This window comes from Cavia porcellus, unplaced genomic scaffold, assembly GCF_034190915.1.
Source record: "Cavia porcellus strain 051 isolate PalLab524CR breed Dunkin Hartley unplaced genomic scaffold, mCavPor4.1 scaffold_2, whole genome shotgun sequence".
Taxonomy (NCBI): domain Eukaryota; kingdom Metazoa; phylum Chordata; class Mammalia; order Rodentia; family Caviidae; genus Cavia; species Cavia porcellus.
In genome coordinates this window covers 30,177,456-30,198,702 of record NW_026947485.1, presented here as the reverse complement: position 1 = coordinate 30,198,702, position 21,247 = coordinate 30,177,456, and the positions used below count along the sequence as shown (strand labels likewise).

Genomic DNA, 21,247 nt, shown 5'->3' with positions numbered 1-21,247 from the left:
AGGCAGGATTGCCATGAATTTGAGGCCACTCTAGGCTACATAGTGAATTCAAAGTCAGCCTAGACTACATAGCGAGACCTTGTCTCAAAAAAAAAAAAAAAAAAAAAAGGTTCACTGTCAACTTCTCAGGGTGGCCTGTATAGCAGAACCTCAACAATTCTGCATAGAAAAAGGAAAGTCTTATGCCAGAGCGTAGGCTGACAGATGCCTCTGTCTAATGATGTATTGAGTGAACTTGTATCAAAAGTACTATGCAGAGCAAGGAGGATTCTTTCTAAATTGGATCTGAAGCTGGGAAGCGGTAAAAGGGAGGAGATTCTGTGGACAGGAATCCCGGGAAGTTTCACATGAGAGTTTAGGAGACAGTGAGGAGAGAATTTTGACCGGAGTCCAAGGGATGAATTTGGGACTCCTGATATAGTCTGTAAAGCTGGCAGAACTGTGATAGGCAGCTTCCTAAAGTTGGCATTGGCTACAAGGTAGAGTTTTAAATGCACACAGAGCCAATTTATGAGTCACATAAAATGAGTCAACAGCAAAGGTAGGCATGACACCATGCATGCAACTTGGGATTACATGTGTACAATGAAGACTGGCATTGTAAGGGTCTCAGCTACCAAAAAAAATAAGGTGAGAGAACTGTGCTTCAAGTGGCCACCTCTGTGGCAAGGATCATGAGAGTCAATGGAGCCCACAAGGCAGCAAAATCAATCAAGAGGCTCCTGTCCAGAACTGCCTCATATACCAAGCTCTTCCCTTCCCAACTCTACCTTTTTCTCTCCCCAGTCTCACGGCCTCCCAAAATTCACATATGAAGTGATACCAGTCTGCATACTTGAATGCCTATTGAATTATGAGATTCCCAAAAAATAGTTTCTAGATAGTGACACAAAGGACATGACTCATGAAGGAATCAGATTCTGCAGATGTGTGTGTGGCTAATAATAGAACCTTGAACTCGGCTTCTTATGCAGGCTTGTAAATTTGTGAGTATACCTTTCCACCTACATCAGGACTTCCTGGATATTCAGAGAATAAGTGTCTTCTAAAGACAAATAGAAATTGATGAAGCTAATTGCTTCCTAATGCTAGCATAAGGTAAATTCTAACTGTGGTATGAACTTTGAGAAAACTCTAAAACTCAATGATTAACTTTAAGGATAGCATTTTAAATCCGGGAGTCCCGCTTCTTTTAATCACCAGAAAGGTTGGGTGGAAATCTATCTGCAGCCATTGTGAATTATTAGCATGAGACCTACCCTGCAATTCTATTACAACATCTTGCCTGTAGATGCTCCCACATGCCTCAAGTTAAACGTCAGGACTTGGGCCTCCTGAGATCATCACGGCCACTGGAAAATTGCACAGGTGTGCACATGCTAAGTCATTGCTGTCATGGAAATTAGATACAATTAATGAGGTTTTGATTTGGTTTCTTTTTCCATAAGCTTTGTGATATAGTGAGAAAACACAATGTAGAAAAAATGCTTCATTTGGACCCTAAAGTCTAATATTTATTGGCCAGATTCATTTGATTAGGTGAGATTTAGGTGAAAGGAATAAAACAGCTGCCTCTCTATATAAATTTTACCCAATACAAGTATGTAGTGTTTATTTGACCATCTTGTGAAGCTGGAGCACCATGGCATGAATCGTTAGGGAAATGCTTAGAACTCAGCACAGATGTAAACATCACGTGACCCTGTAAAATCTCAGAATAAAAGTCCTCAGAGACTTTCTCTATGCCAAGCCTCTGATTTTCAGCCTCCCTGGATCCCCTCAGTGCTACCTGATCAGTGACCTGAAGATCTGTGGCCACGTGGCCCAATCCTTTGTCCCTGTGTAGCATACGGGCTTCTGCAGAGCACAACTGCCCCTTTCCCAACATCCTTTCAAGCTTTTTGACATCTTTGATAGTGTCTACTACAAGGCAGCCAAAGACCTACAAAAATTAATGAAAAAGAAATAAGAAGGCCAATGTAGGTTACACTGGAAGCTGCAGGCAGAGTACACCTGGATGTCTTCTGGTTGTTAGTGATCAGAGTGTCCATCTCCAGTGGCCAAGGGGATTGAGAGGCTAGTGGGAGTCAGTGGGCAGAGACTAATAAATTTTCATCAGGCATCCAAAGGCTTTGATCCACAGTGTGACTGGATGGTGATGGCAATTTATTACCATATGTCACTATCGACATAAATAACTAAATAGGAGGATGAGAGTAAGCTGGCTACATTTAGAATTTTATAGCTTTTTTGTTTGTTTGGTTTACAGATCATCATGGATGAAAGAGAAAGGGAGTGTTGACTAAATTATGTGAAATGTCAAGATGCTGTATGAAAGTAGATTCATTTGAAAGAAATAGCAGCAGCTCTGATGAGCTACAGATTACCAGAAACAAAAAGCAGAATGATGGTGAGGGGTAGGTTCTTAGCAAACTAATCATTCCTAATTGTTGTTTATGGGTGGCAACCTTATGCAGTGGTTATAAATCCATGAGAGAAAGAATATATCCAGAGATGAAATGAAATTGAACTGTCAACACAGAGCAAAATAACTCATGACAGTTATTTTAATCTTGGAAGCATTTGAAAGCACCTAAAACTATTTGGCAAGTATGTAACATTATGAGCATCCTTAGGCAAAATACCTAAATAATCTACTCTACTAGGAAGCAACAAAAATATAGACTCTGAAGAAAATGAACACACATGATGTGTTAGTTACTTTTCTCTTTGCTGAGACAAAATTCTTAACATCCAGAGTTTTAAAAGGAAAAGTTTATTTGACTTACAGTTCATAGAAGTTTCAGGCCATAATCAGCTGGCTCCAAAGCAGAATGACACATGTCAGAGGGGCAATAGTTTATGACAGATGGAAGGTAACAAAAAGCATCAAGGGACCTTAAAAGCATCTTTCTGTCCCTTTTATAGTGTACCTGGGCTACTGGGATTAGATCAGTACCATACCACTCAGTGGACTGGGATGGTAATCACCTACCCTTAATCCCAACATCACACACTCCAGATCCAGTCACCTCCAAAAAGCCTCACCTATGACCACATGAGGCTTTGGGGGGCACATTTAGACCCAAACCCATATCACATGACATTACTCGTGTTATTTGATATAATAACAGATGTATGCAACAGATATAAGGCTAAAACTTTTCATCACAGGTGAGGACAACAAATCACTTTTTTATTCTACTCTAAAATTATGGCTTTAACCAAGTTTGCTTGAAAACCGAAGCCATTTTTAATTGAATGCTGTGGTCATGGCATAGCTACCCTGAACATCCTGAATTGTTTTTTCTTCCTCAGAGCAGGAGCATTTGTTAGTAGAAAATACTTACAAATTAAAGTGATAGTCTGTCCTCAATTTATGGAGTTAATGACTAGAACAAGAACTTACTAAGCATCTAAGCACAGCCTCAAAGACTGATGGCATATTGACAACAGCCCTTCTGTGGACTCACAGTTTAAATCCTTTGTGTGTAAAGTTGGTCATTAAGGCAATTACAGAATTCAGTCCCAATCAGTAGGCCCTCATTTACACCCCATCCACAGAGTCATCTTGGGAAATCTTAAAACCACAAATCCTTAACCCCAATGTCTAGAGATTCTGGTTTATTAGAAATGGCTGGTGGTCCAATGACCAATATCTAGTCTTCCAGGTTGACTTTTGGAAGCCTCTCACAACACTTAAGTATTTAGTCTTCTCAAATTCAAGGATGTTTACTCTTTGAAGGGAACATGGAGACTATTGGCCTCTTTTTCTTGAAATTCTAAGATAAAACAGATTGCTTCATCCTAGACCCGTTAACTGTGCTATTTGTGAGAGTATGGCAAAATCCCAGAGTGCCTTCAAAATGGCATGGTAGACAAAACTTCTTTAAACTAATCCCGCAGTATTACATGTCTCTATATGGTATGTGTGACTGTTTTCCCTTCTAGACTAAACAAATTCTCTACAAATGTAGACCTGTCTCCTAGATAATTAAGTAGAATAAACAATTCACCTGGGCTAGGGATATAGCTCAATGGCACAGCACCTACTTGGTACGTGTGAGGTCCTAAGTTCGATCGCCAGTACAAAAACAGTTGACCTGTAATATTTAAAAGGTGACTCTAGTTGGCAGCGTTCTGAGGACTGTCTCTGATTTCTAAATCACTCATCAACTCTCAGAACTTAGTTACTTTCAAGAAAATTGTATCAGCTTCAAACAGTGCTTCTCACACAAGTTCCATAGCTCTGGAGTACAGTCCAAGAGTCTATATTCCTAACAACCATCCAGCAGTGCTGATGCTGAGACCTTTGGCAGGGGTGTGCAGTAAACTAGAGCCCTTTATGTGTGTTGCTTACTGGTCTTCAAGGAATCAAATAACCATAAAAAATTGACCAATATAACTAGATCTCAATAGAAAAGTGATGGTGCTTTCCAGAAAAGAGGGGGAGGAAGGCTGACAAGATTGGGATTTCTAGGGACTAGGAGGCCTGAAATTGGGTGAATAGGGACAGTGGTCTACTGATCCACCTCGAAGGCTGGAGTTGAAAGGTGGTGTCCCGGAGCTCAGAGGAATGCTTAGGATTGCTCTTGACAGTGCAGAAAATCTGTCCTGGGCATGGCTCACTGCCTCAGGCTTCCTTGGACATTTTATACACTAGCACTGTCATAATTTTTTAGGAAGCCAATTCCTACACAGGCATTGTTTGAAATCATGTCCTCTGGTTTTACTTTGTTTCCTATGTACCCAGCAGTTCTGTCTTTACATTCTGGCCCTGAAAGAAAATTTTAGAAAGTTATTTTTTTTCAATTCAGCATTCCCTGCGAATAACAAGTGGGCTCTCACTCTTGCAAAGATTCCAGATGGGAGGCTTATTTTCCTATAGGTTTTATGATATTTTTAAGATAATAATGCACAGAGAAGGAGGTACCAAAATTTATTTTTCCAAGCCCAAAATGTAACAGTCACATCATAGTTGATGATAGGGTTCCCAAAAGGGTGTGGTTTAGAGAAATAAAAATTAGGCAAGGGGTTTCCTGCAGAGCCAAATGATCCAAATTCTTTGCCGCTTGGAAGACCAGTGAGGCCTCAAAATAGAAGTGAAGCTCCCCAGGGCTGGCTTTACTCACACTGCTGGAGCGCTAACTGCTGACATGTGTTTTTAGGAATATCGTTGCTAATGGAAACAGCTTCAGGCAAGTGGCAGCACCCAAGATTCTCATGTGACCCTTGCATGATTTTTGAAAGAACGTGACTTTACCAAAAGTCATCCATATGTTTCACTTAAGTTCAAGGAACTATTGTGTTGGCCTGTAACCAGGACTATGAAATAAATAGCAGGCATAATTAATTTTTTAAGATGTGGTCACCATTATAAAATGAAGAAAAGTAGATAATAGCTGCTCAAATCTGGCAACCACATACAAAACAAATTTAGAGTCCACCATGTAAGTCATAGTGTTTTCAGATTACTTGATTTTTCAGTAGAAATGTGTCACCAGGCATCTTCTTCAGAATACGAAGCCAATCAGCAAGTGATTGAGTAACCAGAAAATTAAGGGCTCAGTCTGCAGCAAGTAAAGGCCCATTAAAACCTTATGCTATGGGGCTGGGGATTTAGCTCAGCGGCATAAGCGCCTGCCTTGCAAGCAGGCAGTCGTGAGTTCGATCGCCGGTACCGATAAAAACGAAAAAGACAAAAAAAAAAAAAAAAAAAAAAAACCTTATGCTATATAGACCCAGCCTTTGAGCCATAGTTTTTGCTTAGAACCAGACTTATGCCTAGAACAATTTGGAAAGGAGGGGATACAAGCAAGACTCTTAACAGCACACTGGGCACATGTATTGCGTTCCTTTTTGCTAAAGTGTTTGGAAAGATTTAGTCCCCTTTGTAGTGTGCAGAGGGAATTAAATAGCATCAGGCCATTGGGCTTTGCCCAGTAGGGCAATAACTTTCATGCAAAGCTTGTCTGTAGAGGATGTGTTTCCATAGTTCCTGCGAAACCTTATGTGGAATTTGAATGGATATTGAAGGACGTGCCAAGGAGGGAAGCAGTACAAAGTAATTTCCACATCAGCTTCACGTTGTGTCATTGGAATCAAAGGAAGTGTGAAAATCAGGAGACAGACTTCAACCCACAAGGTTTTATTCCCAGCTGAAGTCTGGGTTTACATTGACAGAACAAGGAAATTTTGAGAAGCTTGAAGACGCTGAAAGCTGGTCTCCCAGATATCTCTGCGGAACACAATTAACTCTCAGAGAATACCCTAGAGAAAGCACTTTGTAGTCACCCCAAAAGACAATTAGTAGCACTCATCAAAGAGCACGGGCGGGCTTACTTTATGGGGAAACAATGAATGATCCTGAAGGGAGATGACTGACTTGAGAACTGCTGGAAAGAAAATTAGCCCACGCGGTGTTTATGATTTACACCCTCATGGCACTAACTTGGCATCACATCGAGGAGAAAGATTGGCTCCCTAATTTGAGATCATATGTGGAGGAAGTAATGAAGTGGTCTCGAGGTGTCAGAAAGAGGGAGCACATTATTTCAGACGGAAATGATCACATTCCTTTCTTACATCTCCCCGGATCTGTGACTGAGAGAGCTGCATCTGGGCCTCATTAGCCGTTATCCGCACCGCCCCCAGCCAGCAGCCCGGGTATCTACACCGCTCTACTCTCTCTGCGTTGTTTCCCACAGTCTCAGTCTTTCCTGCAAGTCATCTGGGGTGTGGCCACCAGGGAAACACCATTTGACCCCTCGGTTGAACAAGGGAACAGGGTGATTTGCTGTCCTGTCTGTATGGGTTGGGTTATCCAGACGTAAAGCCAGGAACATCTGTATGTTAATAGGGGTTCACTTGAGCTGGTGCCTTTCTACTCTGGGAAAACTCAGAATGTCTCTGAGGAAATGCCTCCAAGTATGCTGAGCAACCCTGCTCTGCGGGGGCTTTTGTCAGATTGGCCTGGGGAGGGTGGGCAACTGAGGAAGCAAGATGGGGATGTGATGGAATTCAACAACAGTGTTTCAGGAAAAGCAAAGCTCTTTGCTAGGAGCTGGAAATGTAGCTGCCTAGAAGAGCACTTGCCAAGCATGCCCAAGGTTCTGGGTTCAACCAGCAGCAGCATTTAAAAAAAAAAAAAAAAAGGAAAAGCCTTTCTGGAGTCATAAAATCCAGAGGAGATTTGTGCCTCCAAAATCACCAAGTGAGGCTGAAAAGGTTTGAGGCCATGTGGCCAAATAGCGCCCCCTCTCTCTTTACACTCCAGAACCTCTTCCAAGCATGGGAATGAAAAGTCTATGTGTATGTTTTGGACTTGTTTCCTGCCCTGCTACTTTGCGGCTTATTATCACGAAGAGCCCATAAGGCATGTATTATTTATTGGTCCTTATAATTAAAATGCTCCATCATGATGAATTCAAAGGCTATGGTCACCCTCTCCCTTCCTTTCTACTAAAAGTATATAGGTAAGTACAGGAAGAGCCTTGGATGTCCCTCCAATTTGGGGAACTAGACATTTGGACCCTAACTCTCAGCTCAGGCCTAGACTTTGAAACTTCCTAGTTGTGGATGTTAAGGCAAGTGCTTTAGCCTCTCTTAACCTGCTGCTCATCCCAGTGGCTTAAACAAAGTAAAGCTTTTTGCATGTTGGTCGACATATTGTAAATGCTCAAGTCAGTACTTGCTGCTCCTTTTGCTGATACCAAGGTCCTGTTGTAAGATGTTTGATCCAGATCACCCTATAGAAAGACAATCTCTCTGCTTTTCAGTAGGAAACCTCATGAAAAGCTCTCAGCTCAGGTCAGCACTTCAATTCTGACCATGGTAAAGGAGGAAAGTTAAATGATAGGCTATATGTTAGACATTGTTCAGGGCACGTACAAGAACTTCCTAAATGGTTCTTGTGGCTGCTGTTATTATCCACTATCTTGAATATTACTTAAGGGAAAAAGCCAACGGGAAAAAATGGCGACAGATACTTGGCATCCTCTATGTAACAGCAACATGCTAAATGCTTCCTATTTTTGACCTCGCCATCCTCACCTCGCCCCTAAACGATGAGATAGGGTTGTGTTGACTTCATTTTTCAGTTGAGATGATTCATTCAAATCACACAGCAAGTAAGTGATCAAGCTGATATTTGAACTCAGATCTGATTCTAGATTCCCTGAAAAATTGTAGATACATGCAGTTCCTTGCCTTTATCTCCCTCAGCCCCTACCCTTTCTCAGTAGCATCCCTCCTGTGGACCATACTTAAGCACGCATAAATTTCAAAACCAGCTAATTCTTCCTGCTGGACAGGCCATAAGTAAGATGCATCATAATTAGCTGGGTCTGATTGCCCTCCTGTTATCCTAAACTGTATCCCCTAATTGTATGGTGGTGGGGGTTTTGCTATGGCTAGTTTTATCATTTTGACAGTTTGCTAATAAAAGGTCACCACAGGTACAGAAGCACTCTGATTTACATATGGCAAGTAAAAGGGCATTATGGGAAGTCAGCATCTAAGATAGGCCTGTGCATTTGTTGCTATTGACATGCATGCTGAGATTCCATAATTGACAAGAAATGCTATTATTAAGCAGGTCTGTTGAGATAATTAGCACTCAGGGTTGCATTTTTAATCGGACTTGAGTCAGATAATTTATCACAGCAGTAGCAAGCTGTCAGGGTCACACAATAAATACTCATTAAGGCTGAATAAAGATTAACTGCGGGCTGAAAGAAAATTAGGCCAAGTAGTAACATTTGATTTCAATATTTACACTGCTAATTTGGACTGATATTGGCAAAAAGATCAGACCCCAAATGGAGTTCATTTATGAAGGAAAAGGAGAGAGGATGCTATGTTGAAATGCCTGAGTGGAAATCTTTTAAACCTAAAACCTTATTCCTAATTGATTGCCGAAAATATTAATTTTGAAAGGCTCATTTAGTGCCACTTTTCTAGGAGCCCTAGTATCTCTGCATTAATAAGATGACAACTGCAAACAGAGAAATTATGCATCTTGAAGGCGTGCCTAATTTGTTAACATTAGTCAGACATTGCACTTTTAATTTAATGCAACTCACTTGTCTTTGGTTCATACATGGGCAGTTTATGGCACTTCAAGTTAATTAAAAACACCTACCATTAAAACATGCAACATCTTTAAAGGAAAAAGGAAGTCATTTCAGGCCACTATATTACCAGGCCAAGACATTTATGTACTTGCTTATAATTTACAGTACACTAAAGATAGGAAACCAAATGAGAACATTAGTATTTATGAATACAGTAAATTTTGTTGACAAAACCAGTGTAAAAGGTCAGATGCAGAATCCACAGTAAATGTGCAGTTTGTTTATTAGACTGAGAGGCTTAGATTTTAATAGAAAATTAATTTCAAGGGCTGCTGCATTGGTGTAAAACCTTCTGAAAAATCTGCCTCTGTCCCAGTACCCCCACCACCACCCAAGGTCCATGAGTTAGTAGCTCTTGTGAACTATTTTTGGCATCTCAGTGATGTGGCAGACTTGAGAGATTTCAGCTAAATCGCCATTATCATCAGAGAGCTTTTGTTAAAAGCCTAATTGTGCTTGGTCCTCTGCAGAACAGAGAGGCTTCTAGGAGTGTGGCTGGGTCAGAGAATATTGGAAATTCAGGCTGAAGAAAAATGAATGACACTGAGGCTGAGGGCCAGGAGGTGGCTTTAGGTAGCAGAAGGGCCAGCCAAGAAAGTGCTAAGTGGCAAGAGGGGGGAACCAACCAGAAGGAGTTGATCAGGAGGACACATCTCTTTGGAAGCTGTGAGAGCCCACTTTTGTAGCTATAGCTCAAAGGTTTGGTAAACCTTTCCAAAAGGTTTACTAAAAACACAAAGAAGCTTTTGCGTTCCAGGTTTCCTTTGAGTGGCACCCAGGGTCTGGCAAAGCATTCAGCAGGGAACAAGTGAAAGGACAGGTGACAGGAACCAACTGTTAATTCTCAGGGGTCTGGGAGCTGTCGTCGCCATGCCGTCGCCTTCTGGTCCACACTTGCTGCCTCACCCCACTGCCCACCTTCATCCTGAGACCTTCACTGGCCACAGTGACAGCTGCGGTCAGAAAGTGGCTGGGCTTGCTCAAGTGGGGTAACAGTGCCAATGTGTTCACTGATACAAGCATGATGTGTAAGCCTTGAGCTGAGAGCACAGGGAGGAAAACCCACCTGAATCCTCATGAAGTTGGGAGACAGACCAGTGAGTAAACTGTGAACTAGTCTTGTTTTGCTGAGTGCCAAATATAAGAGCGAAAGGGCCAGGGTCATCCCCACCTCAAAGAGGCCTCAGTTATTTCTTGTAGACTTAAACCTACTCAGTGGTGAAGTTGCTTTAAGAGGTAATGAAGGAAGAAATCTACCTGAGGACACAGCTGGCTAGGAGAGTCAGCACGAGGGTCTCAACCCCAGGGATACGGTTCCTTCCTTTCTCTCTAGGTCCAGAAGTCTCTCCCTGCCTGGTGCCCCTCAGAGTCTTGGAGGTTGTGGTAGGACCTGTGAGCACCCTGGAAAGTTAGGGGCAGGGGCTTCTCTCCCTCCCCTGCCTGCAGCACAGACCGAGTCTCACCCTGGCCCTCAGACCTTTCCTACCGCGAGTCATTGTTTCCACCTCCTTCGGCCTAGTGCTTGTCAGCTCATCTTTACTAAGTTATCACTGAGCAGTAAAGGTTTTCTTCCTCCGAGGAATCTTGATATTTTAAGCAGTGAATTCCTGATAACCAAATAGTTCTCAAGGCCCCAGTGATGAATCTTTCAGCTGTAGCATTTTGTTAGTGTATTTAGGAGCAGAAAAGTCTTCTCTGTGTTCCCCAAATCATATTGGGTGGCCAGCTGCTACTTGGCTCTGCAACACCGCAGGGTTTTAGAGACATGGCCCGAGCCCTTGATTTTTAGCTAAATGATGATGGCCTCAAAACAAGCAGAATGCTGTGATGGAAGCAAGAGAAAGAACCATTCTCCATATAGGAGATAGAGGCCAGTACTTCAGGTCTTTTTTTAAAAAATGTTTAAAAGCAACCATATAACGATTAACAATAATGACTACTATTTATGGAACACTTACTGCTGTCAGGCACAATTTGAAATACTTACATTGTATTGCTTCATTTAACCTGCAAGCTACATTATTCCCATTTCACAAATGAGGTAACTGAGTCTTAGAGAGAAGTAACTTGACTAACACAGTGGCACTAGTGAGTGGCGAAACTGAGATTAATATGCCTGGACTCCTGTGGAAATTGCTGCAGAGCAAAGAACTAGTGAATAGATGAATGGGTCAGAACAGAGAATCAGGATTTCAGCTGTTTTTATAAACACAGATGTTGTTGCTTTGTTTTTGGTCTTTTCAGGAAGGAGTCAATGTTAAAAAGTTAAGAACAAAACAAGCCGTGTTTTTATATACAACGTAATCTAAACTTCATAAAGAGAAAAAGATGTGAAATAGCGAAGCTCCCTTGAAGATGAATGTTGCCTTCATGTAACTTGTGGGAACTTTGCTTATATTTGTAGATACTGAGTCAAACTGTGAAACTGCTAAGAATTTATCCTGAAATTTCAAGGGAAAACAAATCTAGAAATATGCAAAATGTTTTTCAAGAGTGAATCAATAAATGGAATAAATGCATCCTGTTCAAAACTATGAGATAGAGCTCTGTGTACTGACCTTAAAAGATGTCTGTGATATATTGGTTGGTTTAAGAAGAAAAAAGAAATTTTGAAAACATTTATAAGAAAATACACAGAAATATACAATTCAGATTGTTTCAAGTAACTCACAGTGTTTCCCTTTTGTTAGAAATAATTCTATGATATTTTGATTTTTATGGAAAGACTTTTTGCTTTCAAATTCCAAAGAAACAGGTTAGAAAACACATTTTAATAGTACTATTTGGTCAGGTATATGTGATTTTCTAATGGGATCTAAAACTTTTTCACAGCCTATTGCGTCTCTTATTATACATCAGAGAAACAGGAGAGAATACTGATTGCCTAGCTTTCGTTCTATATAAGTAATAAATCTACAATTTTGAATGCTTTTGAGTCAACAGTGTATTTTTGCCCTCCAATCAGTATATATGGTTTTAGAGAGGGATCATATTTTGGTTACCTTTGCAAAAACTAAAATAAAAGGATACCATGGGAAATGTGAAAACTCAACAACAGTAATAGTCACTGCTTTATTAAGTAACTGCTAGATGCTTCCTCTTATAAAGCACTGCAACCCTATGAATAGGGTTTATATTGGTCCCAGGTTTTCAGGTAAGGACGTTGGTGGAGCTAACTGAAAGACCAAGGGTTAATCTTGATTCCTTGTTAACTACTGAGCTCATCTACTTACCTAGGGAGTAAATGGTTTGGACACCATAGCTTCCTTCCTAATGGACAAGTAGGTCTCCGTTTGGTCTCCAGGAGGCAGATCTGGAAAATCAAGCTGGCTGGACTTCAACAAGTGTAGTTGACGCCATGCAATATTAGTACTTGAAAACAACCTAATGCCATTGACAAAGGAGGGAATGAGTAAAATGCTTGTCTGGGGAACAAATAGAGCAAAACTAGATGTCGGAGCTATAAAGCCAACTATCTATTTAATACTTTGGGTAATGGGATATGTCAACTTGCAGTTAGCAAGCATGTCCATGATTTCAAATATTTGTCTATGATTAAAGCAGGAAATAGTATGAAAATATGTGGAGCTCATTCTGGAGGGAATAATAAACAGGGATCTTTGACAACAGAAAATAAATCAGAACATGTAAACAGAAAGCTTGGACTTATGAGCCATTTTATACCATCTGCAGACAGTAGAGGTAATCAAGATGGGCATGGGATGCATTTTAATCCTGATCACCACCATTTGTTGTTGAAATCATGGTAGAAGTAAACAAATGAACAAAATAAAGCTGAAGGCTTGCATATTCTTTCAGGAACACTTTGTCCATTGGAATTGTACATTGGACATAAACCAAGCAACGTACAAAGTGTGTGTACTGAGCTTACCTTAGAGAGATGGAGATGTATAGATAAAGAATGATTGTTGAGAAGCGTTGTCAACATTTTTTACTATAGAAATTGCACTATACCTGCTACACTCAACATCACAAACTCATCGCAGTGAGGCATGTTGATGTAGACACACATGAACTACAAGGTTAGCAAATAATGGTTGAATCAGAAACTGTACCAAAGACGTGAAAATTAAAACAACGATGCCATTACTTCAGGTCACCAACAAAAACATACCCTCTTGGCAAGAATGCAGTTTTTCTCCCTTGGATTCCCTTCCTTTTTCATCTCTGTTTTCCGTAAAGGAAAAAAAAAGGAAGAGAGAGTTGGTGTTTCTTTCATGACATCCTTAGGAGAAATGAATGAAAAATGCTGGTTGAAGCTCAAGCAGTTATATTCCTATTTGTTGATGTTCTAACCTGGGAAGTTCTAACCAGGGATGTAAGGGAGGCAAGGGTCGGAGCAGGGGAGGTGAGCAGGAGCCTGAGAGGGAGCATCTCCTCCTGTGTGCTTGGGCCTCTCACCTCTGTCCTGATCCTGCACGCAGTGGCCCAGGATCTGATTGGTTCTGCCTCTGCTGCTATGCTCCCTCACCAGGTGGTAACTGTTTTCCCTTCTGGAACATGGTAGATGGATTGGAAATTACGTGATCATGCTCCAGGCAAGGAACAAATGAAAACTAATCAAATGAATTCTTTAACAATGGGCTGGGCTGTAGCTAAGTAGTAGAGCTTTTGTGCACCATGCACAAGGCCCTGGGGCTCTATTCCCAGTGCTGCCGAAAAGAAAATAATTCACATGAATTCTTTACCAGCCTTATTGGCATATAATTTGCATCTTGTACTTTTTACCCATTTAAGTATACAGGTCAGTAGTTTTAGTGTATCCAGAGTTACATGGCCATCATTACAATCTAATTTTAGAATATCTATTAGTTGTCACTGCCATTCCCCCCTAACCCAGTATCTGGCCACAACTAATCTATTTTCTTTCTGTATACATTTTCCCATCCTGGACACTTAATATGAATGGAATGATGCACTATGAAACTTGCTTATGTTCTGGCTATATTCACTTAGCGTGGTGATTCCTGAGTTCATGCTATAGCATATGTCGGTACTTTTTTATTGCCAAATAATGTTCAGAATGTGGATATACCACAAGTGTATTTTGTTTATATGTTCATCACTTGAGGTACAGCTCCATTCTGCATTCCCACCAGCAGTATCTGAAGATTACAGGTTCTCCACATCTTCACCAACACTTATTTTCTTTGTTTACAGACATCCTAATGCACACAAAGTGGAATCTATGGTTTTAATTATATTTTCCTAGTGATTAATGATGTTAAACATTTAAAATGCATATTGGCCATTTGTATATCTTCTTTGGAGAAGTCACTGTTTAATTAGGTTAACTGCCTCTTTATAGTGGAGTTATAAAAGTTCTTCATATTGGACACAAGTCCTTTATCAGATATATGACCTGTTCTGTTGGTTGTCTTCCTTAAAGGTATCATCTGTACACAGATTTTTGTTTTAATGCACTACCTTTTTAAAATTGTGCTTTTTGTGTTATAGCTGAAGAACCACTGCCTACCCAAATGTCAATAGAATTATTACTCTGTTTCTTCTTAGAATTTTATATCATTGCAACTCTTACATCTGAGTCTATAATGTTTGGGTATCTTCAACCAAATTTTGAAACTTGCAAATGGTATTCTGTAGACTGGGTTGATTTTAATTCTTTTTCTAGGAAGGATTGATGGGAGCCAGAATATAACTGCTCCAAAGTTTACCCCACAGTGTGCCATCTAAAAAACTGAATTTCTCATAGCAGTCTGATACACTGTTGTGTATAATCTGATACACCGTTGTGTGTGTATAATAGGGGGTTTGTGTACAACAAAATGAAGAATCCTTGTTTTAACATTTGTTTGGTTTTTAGTATTTAAGTGCCCTTTAGATGGCACTATTACATTTCCTGTTTTTCTTTCTTTTGGCCTCAAAAATTAGAGGCTTTACATCCTGCTTTGGTAAGTCACATAATTTACTAGAGGAAAGCATTATACCTTAGTGAAAAACTAAAATCTTGCAATCAGATGACATTTACATGATAGGCCTTATCCAACTGGCATTCTTAAAACCATTACCCAATGAAAACTTCTTGCAGTTCAATGGTTTTGAATATGTGCCTATCAGTGGAGCGTGCCTGCTTCGGAGATCAGGCTGCACCACTGGTGAGACCTCCATGTGGAGTTAATGATGATTTCCAGCTCATACACTTTCAACTTTCATGCAGCTAATTAAAAAGTAAAGCTTTCAAGTGGTTGACTTCCTAAAGAGAAATGCATTCTTTATGTTGGCTGTTTGCAAAATGCCTCTTCTGTGAGGGAACCTGAGTACAGTTTTTACATCACATTTCCTGGATTATCTTTTCTGTGCCAACTCACAGTGTGGGACATTAGGAAATGGTATGCCTTTTTTTTTTTTAACCACTTAAAAAATTCCCAGGAAGGTTTTTTTCCACTCCAACTGCCTTCCCATTATGTTCTGCAGTCTGCCAAGCTTGCCAGAACTCAGCAGGTAGCCCACATGGTATGCGTGTCTGTGTGAGAAAGCTCCCCTGATGTGGACAAGATGTTGGTTGTAAAATGAAGCCAACATCTTGTCCGCAAGTGTGCAAAAATACAGTATATCCACAAGCACCGAGGCTATAAAGAATATTTAGCCAAATATAGCTTAGCAAAGTGACTATGTTATAAAAGTGATTCAGTGATTAAAACTTCTAAATCTAGGAAAGGAAATACATAGTTAGATTACTACTTGTTTTTATTTTTACTTTTTTCTACACATTGAACATTATAGCATTAGTGTGCATGTATGTGACACACACATACGAGTTTTATAAACTGGAAGATCCCAAAGGAGGGGCTGAGAAGGATTTTATTAAGTATTTCCTGCTGAAGGAAGAGGCTGTGCTCCTTTTCTAATGTTTACATTTCAGTCCGTTTTTACCGTCTTGATGCTTGGAGTATTATTTTACAGCACTATCTGTTCAGTAGCTCTTGGCCAGCTACTGATTGTTTCCTAATTTTGCATTCACTGTTTGCATTTATAATTATTATGCTAGTGGTAGGAGAGTAGCCCAGTGGTACACAGCTTGTGTAGCACACATGAGGTAGTCTTCACTACCCCACACACAGCCATACCACATGTCTGTTTAAGCTATAAATTGAATATTATCTTTATCAAATCCTCAACCATTGATCTTAGATCATTATTTGAAAAAAATTACTCTCTTTGGCTTGCTTTTACCACGAACATTTTAGTGCCACTTACAAAGATAAATCTAAGAGTAAGAAATTAAATGTCTGTCCTGAAAAAAAATGTTTTCAAAAATGACATGTTTGAAGGGAGCATGTCTAAGCGTGGCTCTATTTGTATTGAATTATATTCAGTCATGTATACCTTTCTGTTCTTCACTAGATTGTAAACACCTTGCAGTGAGAAGTTCCAGCTTGTGACAGTATCTCAGAACTTGTGATTCCCAGAGCCAACCCTAACTAGGGACTCAGTCATGTTTGTGGGATTAAATTATTTTCATGTCTCCTGGAACAGAAGTGATAGCCATGAACAAACAGATCAGAAAAGACGAGGAAGACTTTTTCATCTGCTACATTAATTAGTAGCTTATGTAATAAGGTTTTGCACTGAATCTCTTTTTCCACATTAAGAATCTTCTTTGAAATTCTGCAGAATCATTTAGACAGCTGCTATCACCTAGCCAAAATTCAGGTGTTATACAAAAAAAAAGAAGGTAGAGTTTGAAGGATTGAGACTGTGTTTTTTTAATGGTGATTATTTGATCTCTGCTCTTGTTCTGTAAAACTACTTTTTAACCAACTTAACACACAAATGTGGATTTCTCTTGGCCCATTTACAAACATCAGACTTTCCTCAGTGCCTGGGAATCCACTTACTTATTGGTTCTGTTGCCCACAACACTGGGAAAAGGGTCGGAGGCAGCACCCTTCATTAGTGTGTCAGAACAGCCCTCAGACTGTTCTATCCTGCAAATGGCTTTGCTCTAAGTCTTTCAATGGTGTACCACAGAATGCTAAACCAATCAAAAATACCATCTCCTATTTTTCACACTTGTAATTTATAGATGGGCTCAATTCCAAAAGTCTGTTTATAAATCTGTGAGTTGGAAAGCAGTGCACATCCCACAGAACCAACATTATATATAGTGACCAGGGTCTGGATAGGCTCTCAGATGCTCACCTCACTAGATTGTAGCTGGAATCTTGTACATGTATGAAAAACAGCGTAAGAGAACAATGCCATATTAATGAATGATGCGAATTTGAATGTCAATAGTACATTGCTTATTAGGTCAAGTGTTATTGAATGCTTAAAAATATTTTAGGGGCTGGGGAGTTAGCTTAGTGGCATGAGCGCCTGCCTTGCAAGTGCGCAGTCATGAGTTCGATCCCTGGTACCAAAAAAAATTTTTTTAATTAGAAAGGATAAGGAAGTAAATGGAAATGTTTGTGGAAGTTTTAAAATGTAGTCTAAAAATGAGATGGTCTGAATAATCTAGGATGAAAATGAGGACGAAAAGCAACCAGTAACAAGGACATAAATCTAAACATGGTGAAGGAATAAAACACTTTGGAAGAAGGTATCTAAAATGCAAGAAATAAGAAATAGGGAAAATTTTTTGAAGCATACTCTGGTAACGAGCAAGTAAAGAGACTACTTCCTAAAATTTTAAAGGTTCCACCCTGTTTTTGTTTGTGTGTTTTTGTTCTCCTTTTTTTTCTAGTTTATTCATGTAACAGAATGGGTGTGTTTTTGAGACTTCTACATGTAAAAAATACAGTATTGTGAACTTAGAAAAATAATTCCACATAAAGATTGGATCTTTATGGACCATCTGTTTCTCAAGGCTGATATTCACTTCAGAATTGATACTATTTATAATAGGAGGAAGTGTGGCCTGGTGGATTTTGGAATCTGGTGGACCCAGGTTTAAATCCCAGATCACTGTAGAGGACACAGGTCTCTCTGAACATCTTAACATCACTGAGCCCACCTTCCTCTTTTGGAAAATGGAAATACTGTAATATCTATTTCCAGAGCCACTGATAGCATCCATTCTGGAAGCACTTGTAAAATGCCTCCTGACTGCCTAAAGTGTGCTGGGTGAATGATAACCATCAGTATGAGACCTTGTATGTATATCAGATTACCACATGACAGACAGCTTCTCCACCAATATGCAGAATAGCAAAAATATCATCAGCATAAAGAAGAATAAATTTTTAAAAATGTAGGTTAGTGTATAAACGTCAAGAAAGAAAGAAGCAAAAAATTATTTGTCTTCAGTAATCTATTCAATCCCCATGCAGGGGAATGGCTCCTAATCATCAGTTTATAGGTTCACAGGACAATAAGTGAGGCATCTTTGACTGTATCATAACTAATTTCATCTTTACATCTTAAAAAACCTGTTTTTATCTTTGGTTTTGATTTAATTCTAGTTGTAGTTATTTAAAGAAATAAAGCATTTTGGTAAATATATATACATTAAAATGGTTTGGGACAAACTATGAATAACAGAGCCTTCATTTAAAGTCTGTCTTTTAAAAGTCAGTATTTTCATTTAGAATTGGCAACTGATTGAAAACCTAAACTATAACCTCTCTCCCCTCTGCACCTGGATGGTAGTTAATAGTATCTGATGTTATGTTGCAGTAGTTTTCATAAATTGTTATGTGGACACAAATATCATCACCAGTATTTTTCCCAGCTGAACTGGCCAAAGCACCAAGATTCTGCTACTTCAAACAGCACTCTAATTATATGCAGACTGATGTGACCATGCATCAGTTCACTCACGATTGGACAGAACAACTGGAGAAAATGCCTTTGGCAACTAATTGCCCTAGTCCCCTCCAACTGCCATGGCCATCCTTGAGCATCACTTTCTTTTCCTCCCTTATTCTTCACACACATAAAACTTGGTATTCTTGCCCCATTTCATTGGTCTATTGGTCCCCCAAAACCTCCTTTTCTAAGAAAAAAAAAATCATAGTAGTTCATGCTGTAAATACATCGAATGAGTTTCTGCTCAGGGCTCAGCCATGATGGGTTGCAAAGACTTCTTCCCCAGCACTTTCAGGAAGTCACTCAGTGTACACTGTCAAGTGCAGGAAAGTGCACATGCTGCATGAGGGATCCAATACCCACACAGTGGTAACTCTCTTCTTGCAGTGTCATGTGTTTTGCTTTATTAAGACACATTTTTTAAATGGCTTTATAATTTAGCAGATAGTTTCCTCTATAAGAAGAAGCAGCAAACTATAATTTGTGATCCTAATCAGGTCCTCTGCCTAATTTGTAAATTAAGTTGTTTTGCAACACAGCCACACCCATTAATTTATAAATTATATATGACTGCTTTTATACTGTCACAGCAAAGTAATTGCAGTAGAGGCTATTGGGCCCACAGAGTCTAAAATAATTACTGTCCAAGCCAGAAAACGTTTGCCAATCCATGCACTGCATATAATCCCACTGTAGATGACCTCCCAGATGTATTTGCACTGAGATATCCTTTGCCACAAATTTATGGAAGAGACTTAGACGAGTCATTTAATCTCCTTAGATCTGATTTCACATCCTATAAGTATGTAATTATTAACACCCGCCTTATTTTTCAGAGAGCAAAATGATGAGAAGAATCTTCCAGTTGCTTTTCTTATACTATTTGGAGATTCTTAAGTGCTCAGGGGAGACATAAGGACACTGCCCTAGTTATAGTTGTAGTCATATTTAGTGTATACTTTTTTCATTGCTTATTTTTTCATTTTTTAAATTTTGCTATATGTTTATAGGTGAAAATTAGTTAGAATACTTGTGCTGCAATGGTGTGATGGAAAAATACTTTCCAAAAAAATAAATACAGAATGCAGATTATGAACATTTTCTTCATGGTAGAACAAACACATGAAGCTCCAAGTAGTTATGAAAGCATCCAAAATTAAATACTTAAGCCATTTCTTTTTCACAGAGAAAAGTTTGATCTTCCTTTTTTCTTAATATATACCTCAAAACTCACAGAATTATAAAACTGGACATATATATGTTGTATTGATATTTTGTATTTTTATAAGTGTGCCTTTTTACGTTAACATCAGTGTGACCACTGGCAGTATGTTTTGAGATTAAAAAAGGAAGATGATGTTGGACCATCCCAGAGACAGTGCTCAGGAGGGTAGTGGTCAGGGTTGTAATACCATTTCCTCATCGTGTGCTTCATAACTCTTTCCTTATGATCCATATTTATATTGTAATAACTTTTTTCTGATCAAAAAGTAATACCTTACTAGAGAAAATATAGAAAGACAAGAAAATAGCACTGAAAGGGGAAAAATTCCTGTAATTTTGCCATCCAGAGTTAACCACTGCTGGTAGTTTGGGGTATATCTTCCCAGGATTTTTTCTTAAATATTTCAAATTTCCTGAAATTGCTACTGAACTTTCTTGGGAATAATAATACTACCTCTCATTGAATATTTGGTTTGACTATTCACTTTGCCAACAGCTTTCTATGCATCTCATTTAATTCTTATAGCAATCTTCATACACAAATATAATAAACCTCATTTTACTCATGAAAATTGTACAGAATGCAGAAAATTGTAAAGAACTGTCTACTCATGAGACTCTACTCAATTCACAATAGGACAGATCATCTGCACAGATACTCATACAGCTCACACTGTGATCTACTACCTAAGTTTTGTTTATTATAGTTATAAAGTGACCAAGCCAACAAAATACTTCTTTGTAATTGTACAAATTAAATACAAGTAGATCTTCTGCAGTGCATGCTGCAGTGCTTTTGTTGAAGATTCCAGGGGCCAGGGATATAGCTCAGCAGCACAACACCTGCCTGGCAAATGCAAGGACGTGAGTTCGATTGCTGGTACCAAAAAAGAAAGAAAGAAAAAAAAAGAAAAAAAGATTCCCGACTGACTCTGACTTCCTGCTGGGAGCCTGAATCTCCTCCATAGAGTTGCTGAACACAGGCCAAGGCCTGTCGGTCACCAGCATGCTAGGGTGGCTGCCACTTCTGCTCTCTTCTCCTGCTGCCCACAGTACACAACTTGCTGACCATGCCACAGACCGCTGGGCAAGGCCTG

The 21,247-nt window shown here is 39.4% G+C and overlaps 1 protein-coding gene across 3 annotated transcripts in view; it reads left to right on the top strand.

Moving 5' to 3' along the window:
- Nucleotides 1-21,247, top strand: part of Jazf1 (JAZF zinc finger 1) — a 326,310-nt gene that overhangs the window by 215,396 nt on the left and 89,667 nt on the right. The gene's annotated exons all lie outside the window — the stretch shown is intronic.